General features: G+C 35.7%; 1 protein-coding gene across 1 annotated transcript in view; it reads left to right on the forward strand.

Annotated features, from left to right (window-relative positions):
* Nucleotides 1-14,922, forward strand: part of CNTNAP2 (contactin associated protein 2) — a 2,242,274-nt gene that overhangs the window by 1,128,313 nt on the left and 1,099,039 nt on the right. The window lies entirely within an intron of this gene.

Below are 14,922 nucleotides of genomic sequence, written 5' to 3' on the forward strand. Positions count from 1 at the left end.
AGAATTAATCTTGTCTAAATGTCATTATTTTCATTTATGATATTCCTATTATTCCTTTTTAAAAATACTTTTTGCATTGCATCTATAATACTAATATGACAGAATTGAAAAAGTCATTGACCAATAGCATTACATAATTTCTTCTTTAATGCATAAGACAACAGAAACTATGTGCCTTTGGGACATGGAGAAGAGGCAAGGTACTCTGTAAACATTCTAGTGTTCATTTCTCTAACAGGATAACATCAGCCTTGAAGACGGGACCAAGAGAGTTTTAATGGCATATTACAATTAGGATATGGAAAACAAGAGAATGCCTATATTTGGGATGACTTCTTGTCAGATTCCCAGTTGGATACCAAACTAATCTCAGCTACACTCTATCTTTCCCATTTATTTTTATTTATTCTTCCCATGCTATGTAACTCTAATTTGTAAAATACAGAGAAGTGTTTTCTAGAAATTATAAATATGTACATAAAGCTTTTGAAATATCATTAGACCATACAGTTGGGCAAATTCCATAAAGTCAGGAATCATCAGATTTATTTTTAAATTGTCTACAATATGTCAAATAGATATATCCTCAGAAAAAGTCAGAGGAATTGATTTGAATGTCCTTGCCATTTACATAGTATCAATTTTCTACAATCCAAGAATGATTTTGGGCCTTCATAGAAAACTGTAAGATATTACATTTATCTGAAATATATATGAGACAAAAATAAAGGTCTAAGAATAACTTAGTCAATTTAGATTTAAGAAATTGTAATATTAATAATGATGCAAACGTATATTCCTAAAATGATACAATAGCGATCTTACCACTACAAATCTCTGCTTAGAACGGAACAAAGCAGTGACAGTAAACAAATACTAATATTTCACTTAAAAATTAACTTGCGTATTTATTTTAAAAAGCTAATTAAGGAACAGGAAATATAACCTATAAACTTTTAACTAGAAAAAAATGAAGTGTAAGAAAAATAATCAGAGAAGCGTAAATGAAATGACAGTATATGCATTACCCAATAAAGTCAAATGGCACAATTAAAGAACGATGAATTATATAAATCAGGGTTTTGAACCTGAGAGAAGACCTAAACTCTTGAAATTGCACACAAATTTGGGGTATATATGAATGAGTTTTTCTTGAGTCAGGATTCATAGTTTTCATTAGATTCTCAATATACACCACTATTCAAAGTTCTTCTTCTGCATAGCTAAACTACTCAAGGGCCATATCTTCTCTTTCCATTCCTCACCTACTGTATTCTCCCCTTTCCACTCCAATCATCTTTCTCTTTCATATTCTCAAATCTAATCTCCACTTCTTCTCCTTGTTTTACTTGATATCTCAGATACACTTATAAGAGTTGACTAGTCCCTCCTTCTTGAAATAATCTTCTTCTTCATATCACATTCTCTTACCCTTTTACTGGCCTCTCTCTCTCAGTAATCTTTCCTGTGTTAAAGAAAAAACGATATTTAGTGACACTTGGTAGGCATGGTAAGAAATATTTTATTTAATACCATCTCAATAGGTATGGGGACACAGCAATGGGATTTTGCAGTGGCAGAGAGAGACTGGGCTCAACTTCAAATATAGCACAGGCAAGCGGGAATTTATAGCCAAAGAACAGAGTGGGGTCAGTGAATGGAACATTACTAAGAAGAAGCATCAGATGCAAAGGGTATTATAGTTAAACCATCCTAACAGGATTCTTGCTGAAGACAAGCTGGGGTGATCAGCCATCCCCAGAGATGGTGAAGGATGAAGAACCTGATCAGATACTGGGGCAATTAGATATGGAAAATGGGCACGGTGAGTAGGAGTCAGGGGGGGTGTCTTGCTAAACTTACTTAGCCAGGATCTTTGCTAAACTGAATTGTATAAGGAATTGCACAGATGGGCCTAGGAGAAACTTTAGGAGCTTAACTAAAGTTTAGTCAAGTCAAGAATCTCTGCTACCTGTCCTCTCATCCATTTTCTCAACTTCTAAAATTTAGAGCACTTGCAAGGCTCAGCCTAAACTCTCTTCTCTTTTCCATGTCAAATCTCTCCCCAGGTAACCTCATCTTGCCCCATGACTTATGCTCATGACTAAGATTTATATCTCCAGACTGCATTTTTTTTCTTGAGCTCCAGACCCAAATATATAATGGCCTACCCGATATCTCTACTTAGCTATCTCACAGATATGCCCAACCTCGACTCCCTCCCCAGTCTCTCATTGCAGTTAAATGGCATCCATTTCCACTCAGTTGCTTAAGCCACAGATCTCTTTCTCAAAATTTTGACAGCCAGTCAATGACCCATCAGCTGTGCTTCCAAAACATGACAAATCTGGCCACGTTTCTCCAGGGCTAACTTCTGTCCAAACTCCCTTCATCTCTTGCCCTGATGACTGTAAGACCTGCCTAATAGATGCCCCTACCTTCACTCTTGCCTTCTACTTATCAGGTCTTTGCTTATATATTTTCTCTTATTTCCTCAGTCCCTCCCCTTTGCCTTCTGGACTCTGGGCACTTCGTTCTGGTGCTCCAATGCACCAAGCATATTTTCTCTCAGGGCCTTTGCATCAGATCATCATGTGGTTGACCTCTTGTTGTCCTTCAGGCTTCAGATTTACTGTCACCTCCTCAGAGCATTACCCTTTTGTCAATCATTCTTATCTCTCTATTACAATCTCTGTTTTAGTTATTTCATAGCAGTTATCACCATCTGAAATTTTACCTATTAACCCATTATCTGTCTTTGCACACAAGAATTTAAGCTCCATGAGGGCAGGGGCCTTGTGTGTCTTGTTTACTCTTATGCCCCTGGCAACTCAAACTATGCCAGTCACATGGTAAGAAATGAATTAATGAGTGAATAAATGAGTGAAAGAATGAGCTTGACTCTTTGAAGAAGAACCGTAAAAGGGCTTAAGCTGGTGCGAATAAATTTACATGTTATTCTCTTCAGAGAATAGCTGAAACTAGAATAGATGAAAAGATGAAAAGCAAAGACTGTCAAATCACCCCAGTCATAAGAAATCAGAGAAAGCAGTAGATGATGATCATCACGTGCTTCTTCCTGTTATACTTTATTTTTTAACCTTTCTTCAGTTATCAAAGGAATGTGAGTAGTTTGCAGTTACCCATGGACAAAGCCAGATGAAATACAACAAATATTAAGTGTGATATCTGTTCATGATATGAATATTTTCTCTGGCATACTTTTTTGAGTTTTCCAAGTTTTCTCCAATAAACGTCGCTTTATGGATGAAGAATTGTGTTCTTTAAAAGTCTGTATTTAAAACCTGAAACCCATCTCAAATGCCACCTTCTAATGTCTTTGTGTTGTGACCTCACACACTACACACAAAATGTGATGTGTTCCCTTTCTAAAACCGCCAAAGTTCCTTCCCTTTATACATACATGCACTTTGTCTTTATACATACATGATAAAATTATAATGATAAAATAAAAGATGCTACTATCTCTTGATGATATCAGGTGCCTCCTATACATTATGACTCATGAATCATGATTTCCTCTGTAAGGAAACCAAGTTACCAAGAAATTTAATAAGTTATTCAAATTAAAATAGCTAAATATTTCTAGACCAGAAACCAGTTATGGCATACTGTATTTCTAGTGCTAAAATAGTACTTAGGAAATAGTAGGTATTCAATACATATTTATAAATAAAAAGAGGATTGATATTGTCATTTGAAATCCTGGTATGAATGACATCCTGTTATGACACCCAGACTCTAATGGCTTTGCCACACCCCGTCTTAGATCTTATCTACATGTCTTCATTAATCAATAGATGAATTGGAGCCCTCCTTGAAGCTAACAATAACTTCCTATTCATGACAACTTGTATTGTGTTTTATATTCAACAGAGAATCAAATACTGATTAAAAAAACAAACCAAAAAAAAAAACAGAGACAGTTGGGGAGAGTGAGAAGTAAAGAGGAAAGAAAAATAAAGGAAAGGAGGGAAGGGAGGAAGAAAGGGAAGAAGGAAAGAAGAAAGAAAGGAAAGAAGGAAGGAGAAGGAGTCTGCCAAAAGTGATAAGATTAATGAAAATGACTCCTTGTATAAACATATTTCTACTAAAGTTACCTGCTCTGTAAGATTATGTCATGAAAAGAGATGAATCATTAGCAGAATAATGAAGAGTTTTTGAAATATAGTCATGTTTGTCTTTTGGCTGGGAATCAGTAATGGTTGAAACAGCTACTAAAATTTTTTACATGAACATTTAGTCTTGGGGCAGTTATTTAATTTTTAATATGCTAAAATATTGATCTCTGTAAGTTCAACATTTTAAGAGTCTGATTGGTTTCTCTTGTTTAAGAGCAAATAATTTCATGTGTATTGGGTTTCCCATTGTTTGATAATGCAGAAAATACAGCATAAAGTAGACATTGAATGAAACTTAGTTGAACTTTAAAATGAATATCACCACTATTCCATTTGAAAACATTTATATATTATTGAGGTAAAAATTACATACAGTTGATTCCCATTATTCTCAGTCAATATATAGTTATGTTCTGTACAGTCACTGTGAAAACTGAATTAGCAACTATTGAATCATTTTTCCTAAGGGAAATACAGGGTTAGGTTCCTGCCAGCCTCTGATCACAATATTTGCACCAACTAATCAATACATAACCTTGTTTTTGTGTGTGTTTCTGTTTAAAGTTACAGTATTTAATATTTGTCATTGAGTCAAACAGAGCTCACGTTCAACAGCACTGTAACTTATGCCTGAATCAAATTTAACAAACACATATTTTCTGTGTAAGGTACATAACAGCTTTAACTTAGGATCGCTAAAGAGCACTTCAGGACTATGTTAGGAGACCACTTGTAACAGCAAAGTCAACAAAAGCACAAAAGTATAAAAAACATAACACTGGCAGGGCGCAGTGGCTCACTCCTGTTCTATTGGTTAAAAATATTCCTAACTGGTGGATCACGAGGTCAGGAGTTCGAGACCAGCCTGGGCAACACACTGAAACCCCGTCTCTACTAAAATTACAAAAAATTAGCCAAGCGTGGGTGGCTTGCACCTGTAATCCCAGCTACTCAGGAGGCTGAGGCAGGAGAATTGCTTGAACCTGGGAGGCGGAGGTTACAGTGAACTAAGATTGCACCACTGCACTCCAGCCTCGGTGACAGAGCGAGACTCCATCTCCAAAAAAAAAAAAAAAAAAAGGACACTGGATATACAGTGAAAAGAATACTTGTTTGCAGGTTGAGACCTTAAACAGGAAGACAAAGCGTTACCTCAGTTGGAAACTAGTGCCTTAGGACCACTCTCTACGTGCATGAGTCTTTAAATGACCATGGGTATTGATTTTGCGTTTACGACTAAATTTTAGCAAGTAGGCAAATTCACGAATGTTAAATCTGCAAATAATAAGGGCCAACTGTTTGTGAAACATGCAGATTTTAAAAGTACACTTCAATGGATTTGGATAAGTATATACCCTGAGACAACAAACACCCAATCAGCATATAGAACATCTTCTCTACCTGAGAAAGTTCCTCGTGCCAACCTACAGTCCATTCCCACTTGCAGCCACCTTCCCATAGACAGCTGCTGTTCTGATTTCTAGCAACTTGATTGTTTTATTCTTTTTCAAAATTTTATTTTACTTTAAGTTCTGGGATACATGTGCCAAATGTACAGGTTTGCTACATAGCTGTGCATGTGCCATGGTGTTACTGCACCTATCAACCCATCATCTAGGTTTTAAGCCCCACGTGTATTAAGTATTTGTCCTAATGCTCTCCCTCCCCTTTCCCTTCACCCCACAACAGGCCCTGGTGTGTGATGTTTCCCTCCCTGTCTATTTTATAAACTAGTTCTGCCTGTTTTTGAATTTCATATAAAAGGATTCATAAAACATGTTATTTTTATGTGCAGGTTTTTCTTACAAAACGCAATATTTAAAAAATTCAGTCATGCTGTTGCTTGTGCCACTAGTTCTTTCTTTTTTCTTTTTTTATGATTTAGCAATATTTCCTTGTTTGAATATACCCTATATGTACATGTGTTTATTTCCAGTTTGCAACTGTTGTGAATAAGGCTGTCAAGTATTCCTGTGTTAGTATTTTTGCAACATACATTTTGATATTGGTAGATACATACTTAGGAGGGGGATCATTGGGTCATAGGATTAATATATGTTTAACTTTATTAAAAACTGTCCAGAGTTTTCCAAAAAGATTGTAATGCATGAGGGTTCAAATTGCTCTAGATACTACTTAGTCCTTTTAATTTTTGGCCACAGAAATGGGTATACTATTATATATCATGGTTTTGGTTTCCCTGATGAATAATAATATAAAGTACTTTTTAATGTACTTATGAGTAATTAAAAGATCTTTATTTGGGGTGTGACTTTTGCCCATTTTTTTCCGGTAATTATTGATTTATAGGAGCTCTTAGTATATTTTAGTATATTCTATTTTAAGATACATGCACTGAAAATATTTTTTCCTAGTCTCTTTCTTGCTGTGGATTTTATTAACCATGTCTATTGATGAGAAAAAGTTTTTAAATTTGATGGATCTCAAATTATCAAGTGATTTTGATGTCCTCTAGGAAACCTCTGTTAGCCCCAAGGTCCTGAAAATATTCTGTTTTCTTAGGTCTAAAATCCATTGAGAACTACTTTTTTTGTTTGATTGTATAAAATAGAAGTCAAAAATACATCTTCTCTATATTTATCCAGTTGTTTTGGCATCATTTTTTGAAAAAGACACTTTTCATTCTCCATTAAATTGCCTTGGTGCCTTTGTTAAAAAACCAATTGACTACCTACATGTGAGTCTATTTATGGTCTTTCTCTGATAATATAAATTTATCATCTTGAAATCAAATAAGTTCTCTAACTTGGTTTTTCTTTTTTGCTTATTTTGAATATTTAAGGTCTTTTTGCATTTTCTTAAACATTTTTGAATCATCTCATGTATTTCTACAAAAACTTTATTGTTGGGATTTAGTTAGAATCGCATGGTATATATCTCCATTTATTTAGTGCCTTAATTTCTCTCATTAATGATTTGGAGGAATCAGGGTGGAACTTTAAAAGCTCCTCCAAATGACTCTAATGTGCAGACAAGATAAGGACCACTACCTACATCCGTTTTTTCTTAGAGGAATTTGGGTGCCTGTAAGAAAAGAATTCATCCTATCCCTAAGATTCTACATATTAAATAAATGAAGTGGTCATTTCTGGTTTTGTTGTTGTTGTTGTTCATTTGTTTGTTTGTTTTTTGAGACAGAGTTTTGCTCTTATTGCCCTGGCTGGAGTGCAATGGTGCAATCTCGGTTCACTGCAACCTCCGCCTCCCAGATTCAGGCGATTCTCCTGCCTCAGCTTCTGGAGTAGGTGGGATTACAGGCATGCGCCACCACGCTGGCTAATTTTGTAGTTTTAGTAGAGACAGGGTTTCACCATGTTGGTCAGGCTGGTCTCGAACTCTGGACTTTGGGTGATCTGCCCGCTTCTGCCTCCCAAAGTGCTGGGTTTACAGGCGTGAGCCACCACACCCGGCTGTGAAGTGGTTATTTCTAATAACACATCCAAAAAATGTCGTGCTATATGCTCTCCCCAATGTATTTGTTTTACTTAAAAGTTCTATTCTATTGATTTTTCCAAAAGAAGGACACATTCCAACGTGACTCTGTCTTTATAACTTTACAATAAAGCTTTTGGCAGTTTCTTTATCATAAAAAGCAAAAGTATCTTGTACCTGCCCAAGCACCTTTTTACATGTTTTATCTGACAACAATTGATCATATTTATAATGTGGTTTAGATTGGCATGTGAAAATGAGAAAGGTCAAAATGGATCCATTTTCTTATGATATGGAATTTATATAGATAATATAAGAAATAGTGTGCGGCATATTTATATGAAAATTTATATACCTTTTGAAAGTTTTATTGCATAAAAGGAGAATTGATTCTTAATAAGATATATTAGTAACACATCATAGAACCCTGTAACTGCCTAAAGATGAATTCATATTCTAGGAAATTTTGCTCTTAAGATTGAATATTGATCATAAGACTGAAAACTCCAGTCACTGTAATTTTATTTGAAGCATTTTCTAACAGATGTTACATCTTCATTTGCTACTATATTTTAAATACATTCTTTTTTTCCCCAACATACATTAAGCCAGTCTTTTCTTCTTGTCTCTAATAAGAGCAACATCTGTTTCTTCTTGTTCAACCAAAGCAACCGCCTCAAGAGTCTTACTTTAAAAATAATAACATTAGAAAGCACAGATAGAAAACTTTTCATTAACATTTTACATTTGCATTCAAAACAAGTGTTCCTAACAATTGTAAGTTAGGGAGGTGTTAGAGAAAATATTATAAAACAATTTATTTTGTAAAAATATCGAGAAAGTGCTGGAATATGGTTTCAAAGATGTTGGTTTTAGGTTAAATCCTCTTTAGAAATATCAGTTTCCTTTTATAATGTACAGTTGAAACGTTTTTATCATTAGGAATTATTGAATAGCTGAGGATACCTATTATGAAGCAACATCACATTTTTACATTTAATTTTTAAAGTATGAAATTAAATCTGTTTCAATAGTATATATTTTTTAAAAATTTGGAAAATATGTACTCGAGTTCATATCAGTCTCCTCAAGTTATTAACCATGAGAAGCCCTCGCTTAGCATTACATTTAATTTTTAGAAATATTTCACAGAGGTTCAGAACCACATGTATTAAACAATTGAAGAAAAAACACATTTTGGAGATACTAAAGTTTATGGGTAACTATTAAGAAAGCGGGCGGATTGCCTGAGGTCAGGAGTTCGAGACCAGCCTGGCCAACATGGTGAAACAAACCCTGTCTCTACTAAAAATACAAAAATTAGCCAGTCGTGGTGGTGGGAGGTTGAGACAGGAGAATCTCTTGAATCCAAGAGACAGAGGTTGCAGTGAGCCAAGATGGCACGACTGCACTCCAGCCTGGGCGACAAAGCAAGACTCGGTTAAAAAAAAAAAAAAAAAAAAAAAAAAAAAAGCTTGATTTTGTTGCATAGCTCAGAATTGATGTTGAAAACTGCTGACTCTGATATTCACAAGAGATAGATAGCTGTCCAAATCAACAAATTTCTTACCACTGATATTGCATTACTATATATATATATATGGGAGAGGAAGGTATTTGTACATAAAAAAAAACCAATTTGTTTTTAAAATTTATTTATTTTTAAGATGGAGCCTCACTCTGTTGCCCAGGCTGGAGTGCAATGGTGCAATCTTGGCTCACTGCAGTCTCCACCCCCCAGGTTCAAGCAATTCTCCTGCCTCAGCCTCCTGAGTAACAACCCAAGTTGATATTTAGAGAACTAAGTTCACTCACTGAATATAAACAAATAACTAATATTTACTGAGTGCTAATTAGATGCTAGGCATATTCTACATGGTAATATAGACAATTAATCTTACAAAAACCTTATGAAATAGATTATTTCACTATTACCATTTTATAAAAAAGGGATTTGAAGCATAAAAAGATTAACTTGCTGAAGGCCCAGCTATCAGTTGAGCAGAAATGAGAATTATATCCAGACAGTGTGACTTCAGAGTCCAGGTTCTTATTCATTGTGCTATTCCACCTCTTGAGGGTGGAAGTGTGAATCTAACAGCCCCAGGTTCCAATTCGATCTCAGCCTCTCATGGGGCAAGCTCCACGTGTGCCTGAATATACTATGACCCCAAATATAAGGTAATTCTCCATGTTCCCTGGATTATTTTATATTTTTACTAACTTGCACATAAACTGTCAAGGCCTAAGTGAAGATGTCAATAATATTTATGTGTTTTTCATATTACATACATACATCGTTTACAAAGTTCATTTTTTCATTCTCACTTTTTAGAAATAATTTTGTTCTAATGTCTTCACAGGCAACTTTAACATCAGTGTCTTTGTCCTAACTTTGTGAATCGTCTAACACATTTCTGTGGAACAAATCATCTTTACCTTTGTCTTAGTTGTTTAAGATACAGGATATGTTTCCCATGTCACTGTATATGTTTTCCCAAGCCTCAAATTCCCATTAACAAAAGGCTAAGACACATTTTTTGGTTGTCCTGTAGGTGAAAGGTATGATCTCCACATTGTAAAGACTTACTGCATTGCTTTCTTGTTTAGAAAACTTACTTATCACTACATCAATATTTGTAATTATGAGACAGTAAACTCCAAAGACAATTTTGTTTTTCTTTTTGAGATGAAGTTTCGCTCTTGTTGCCTAGACTGGAGTGCAGTGGCACTATCTCAGCTTGCTGCAACCTCTGCATCCCGGGTTCAAGCAATTCTCCTGCTTCAACCTCCCAAGTAGCTGGGATTGTAAGTGCCCACCAGCACGCCCGCTTAATTTTCTCTATTTTTAGTAGGGATGGGGTTTCATCATGTTGGCCAAGCTGGTCTCAAACTCCTGACCTCGGGTGATCCGCACACCTGGCCTCCCATAGTGCTGGGATTACAGGTGTGAGCCGCAGCCACCTGCTGCAAGACAAATTATTAAATGTGTCTCAGTTTACTTTTCTATGAAATATTCTATGTTTTTTGTCTTAATAATATAGATATACTGTCTTCTATGTGCCAGCCACCATTCTAATGCTATACAAATACTGAGAGTAACGAGTGTATAAATACTTAATCCATATACTCAAAGCTTCATTTTATTTCCAGACCTGACAACATATGAGACACGGATATCCCCAGAAACTGAGCACCTCTCCAGATGTGGTAGCAAATGGAAGTGTGTGTGTGTGCATGTGTGTGTTTGTACACATGTGCACCTGTGTTGTGTGTGCACGTGTGTTGTGTGTACGCATGGGTTGTGTGCGCATGTGTGTGTTTGCATAGTATAAGAAAACTCTGATCATGGATGCACAGGGTCTCTATAACATATTTTGTTGTGGTTCTTGTTTTGTTTGTTGTTTATTTGTTCAAGTCTAGAACCAACTATATCCGAGTTCCAATTCTAAGTTTTACCTGTTACCATCTATAGGATGCTTACGGATTAGTAGACTCAGTCCCTCCCTATATACTGGAGATAATTGTTTCAAAAAATTATGTGAGGTGTTATGAATAAAACACAAGTAAAATATCACCATGGCTAGCACATAGAGCTTAGAACTTTATATCTATATATGCCGACATATTAAAAGACCATGAAAATCTATTCTTCTCTGCAGAAAGCCTTCAGCATACTATTTTTTACAAGATGTAGACAAAGAAAATGTGAAAGAAGCAGCACATTTTTCTATAAGAAATTGAGTCTTCTTTGCCACATTTAAGAATAAACTTCACTACATTTGAGGACTCATTTTTATCATAGATGACTGAGGTATCACCTCTTGATAATTAACATTAAATTTTCCAAATAATAATTGGAAATGAATAGGAATCACAGCTTAAGCTTTGATACAGCAGTGGCTGCTATCAGCAAGGATCCTTTAATCTGGGTTCTAATTTCTCTAGTAATTAAGTTCCTGGAAGAAAATAAAATAACCTTTTAATTTTAATCTGATTAGAATAATAGACCTTTTGCCATGAAAAATTAAAAAGAGGATGCTCCATTTCCAAATTAATTTTGTGACGGAGATATTTTCATAGGAATTTTCTGAAAGGCTTTCTTCTTCTTCCATTTAGAATAACCAAAGATATTTTTTAAGGGTCTTTCTCTGGACGTGTGATTATTTGGGATTGGATTTGGGGACTGAACAAATATCATGTTGATATCTGTGAGATCCATGTCCAAAACTGTATTTATAGCAGGGTTTGTCAAATTATAAAAGGCAAAAATCAAAATCAAAACCATGTCGTCCTATGGTTAAGCAACAATAAATCCTGCTTTGTACTTTAGAAGTAAATGCCATGGTGAAGAGATGGTCTTCGATGCATCACTTCCATGGGAATACCCAAAGGGACCCGCTTGAGATGGAACTATTTCAGTAAACACTGCTGCTTGGCTGACAGCTAACTTCAGAAATAACCCTTTGCATGCATAGAGTCATTTTATAGTACAAGAGATTTTATTTGTGTTCTTCAGAATATTTGAAAGATAAGAAGTAACATGATTATTGTTTTCCCAGTTTTTGTACGGACAGGAAAAATAAAACTCTGGGATTCAATGACTGAAGGTATTCTTGTCATAAACAGAACTTGGACTTAAATCATGCCTTTTTCTTTTTGCAGTGAGGAACTATCTTATAAAGTAACTATCTTATAAAGTAACCTATAAGTACAAAAAGTAGACCCTGATACATGAATATGGGTGCATATGGTTTATTTGACATTGGTCCAATAAATGCAATTGGGGAGAGGGGAGGTGAGACAAGTCTGGGTGGAAAGTCACAAAAAAGATCTTTAATAAGGACATTGCTACTATGGGCAACTGAATTTCAGCCCACTGGAGTCTCTCTGAGAGGCTGTCGTAATACTGCCCCTTGCACACCTAGTGTCTGGCCTATTCCTCTTTCTACATCATTGGAAGCCATTGAAATGTATGGGAGTTTTCTGCAGGTGACAGCCACGGTGGGATGAAGAGATATACTTAATTTAATTACTTCATAACAGAGCAAGGTCAATTACAAATGGGCTTAGGATAATGGAGATTTCCAGGAAGACCTACAGACATTAAATGAAACTTAACAAAAAAAAATTTATCTACTGAACTTAATCCTTACCCTTAGAGTTAGTCATATGGCACATTAGCAGTTAGAGCTGAGAAGCCATAGTCAGCAACTCTAGCTTTATTTTTATTGCTTTTTTATGTTTCATCATTTATTTGGCCATCTATGAAACCCAGAGTGCCAGATTCCTGGTCATGATCACTCCCTCAGATTCATTCAGTTATTCATTCACACCTACTATGTACCAGACATGGTTTTAGCTGTCGCGTTTTTAGTAGAGAATAAAACAGACAAAAGAGAGTTTATAATCAAGTGATAGAAAACATAATAAGTATGCTAATAAATGAACATATAATAAATTTGATAATGAGAGACACTATAAGGAAAAATAAAGCTCAGAAAAGAAGAGATGTTGGAAGAGAGGGGGAAATGATATGTGATATAGAATAGCTAGGAAAGACCACCTCTCGTTAAGATGACATTTGCACAGAGACCTGATGTGAAGGAGCAAAACCATGAAGATAATTCACACAAGACATTCCAGATGGTTCACATGACACCTCCTAGTTCACCAAAAGGACTTTATTCAGTACCTTTCATGAGTTCAAAAAGAACAGAAAGCTGTTGTAGGGAATAGTGTGATCCCAATTATACATTTATAAAGATAATACCACTTTGTGGGGAGATTAGACTGTTAGTGCAAAGAGTGAAATCAGAGGAACCATTGGGGGCTATTGAAATACTCTGTATTCATCTGTTGATGGACAGTTAGGTTGCTTCCAAATCTTAGCTGTCGTTAACGGTGCTGCAACAAACAGGAGTGCAGATGTCTCTTCCATGTATTTATTTCCTTCCTTTTGGGTATATACTCAGTAGTTGGATTGCTGGATCATATGGTAGACCAAAGATGATAGTGGGCTCATGTAGCTGTTTGCCTTATTACATTATTTATATTATGCGTACTATTATACTATTTATGCTATTATATTCACTTGTATGCTAAATTTTATAATTTGGAAAGTCTTTTGCATTAATTACTTTAGAGCAGAGATTTTATATTCTTGATTGAAACAAAATGTGCTCAGTAGCCGGGCGCGGTGGCTCATGCCTGTAATCCCTGCAGTTTGGGAGGCCAAGGCAGGTGGATCTAAAGGTCAGGAGGTCAGGACGAGCCTGACTAACACGGTGAAACCATGTCTCTACTAAAAATACATAACTAGCCAGGTGTGGTGGTACACGCCTGTAATCCCAGCTCCTTGGGAGGCTGAGGCAGGAGCCAGGGGTTGCAGTGAGCCGAGATCCCACAATTGCACTCCAGTCTAGGAAACAAGAGTGGAATTCCATCTCAAAACAAAACAAAACAAAAAAAAGTGCTCAGTAAGCATTACTAAATTAAAATTTGAAAATCCTAAAAAAAAAAAAAAAAAAAAAAAAAAAACAAACCCTTGCGGGGTGATTTTGTGTGATAATACTTACTATGATATGAGTAACTACTACAAACATGGTACTATCTTCTAAGCTCCAACAGCCCTTACGTTGTTCTTTAAAACAGTTTTTCTATTTCTTAGTATAAATCAACTAGTAATGTATGATTTTCCTGTAAAGGAGCGCATGTAGTAAATAGCCTAGGCTTTATGAACTGTATAGTTTCCAGTGCAGCTGACTCTTGCTGTAGGGCACATGGTATGTAAATAAATGTACTTGGCTACATTCCAATAACATTTATATGGACACTAACATTTGAATTGTATATAACTTTCACATGTCACTAAACATTATTCTTCTTTTTATTTCTTTTCAACCATTTAGAAAAGTAAAAACTATTCTTAGCTCACAGGTTATAGAAAAACAGGTGGCAGCAAGCCAGATTTCAGCCACAAACCAGTTTTTCAGATTCCTGGTATAAATTATCAGGAGCTTGGAACCCTGATCTGTGCGTCATTGATTTGCTCTCATTCTATTTTTGGATACCTTTATTTGCTAGAGTTCTCTTTCTTTTGTGAAACCGAAGCACGCCCTCATGTAACTTCTACCTATGGATTCTACATTGTGCCATCTGAAGAAGAATAGCACAAAATACCCCCCAACCACCACCTTGTCATAGCACAGGCCTTCACAGAGTCCATTCTGGCCCTCTTGGTTTTCTCTGCTACTAAGTGTTAAACTCTCTCCAGAAGCTTATGTTTCCTGGCCGCTCTCCCCTTTTTGCTTTTTAATTTTCTGAT

This window comes from Chlorocebus sabaeus, chromosome 21, assembly GCF_047675955.1.
Source record: "Chlorocebus sabaeus isolate Y175 chromosome 21, mChlSab1.0.hap1, whole genome shotgun sequence".
NCBI lineage: Eukaryota > Metazoa > Chordata > Mammalia > Primates > Cercopithecidae > Chlorocebus > Chlorocebus sabaeus.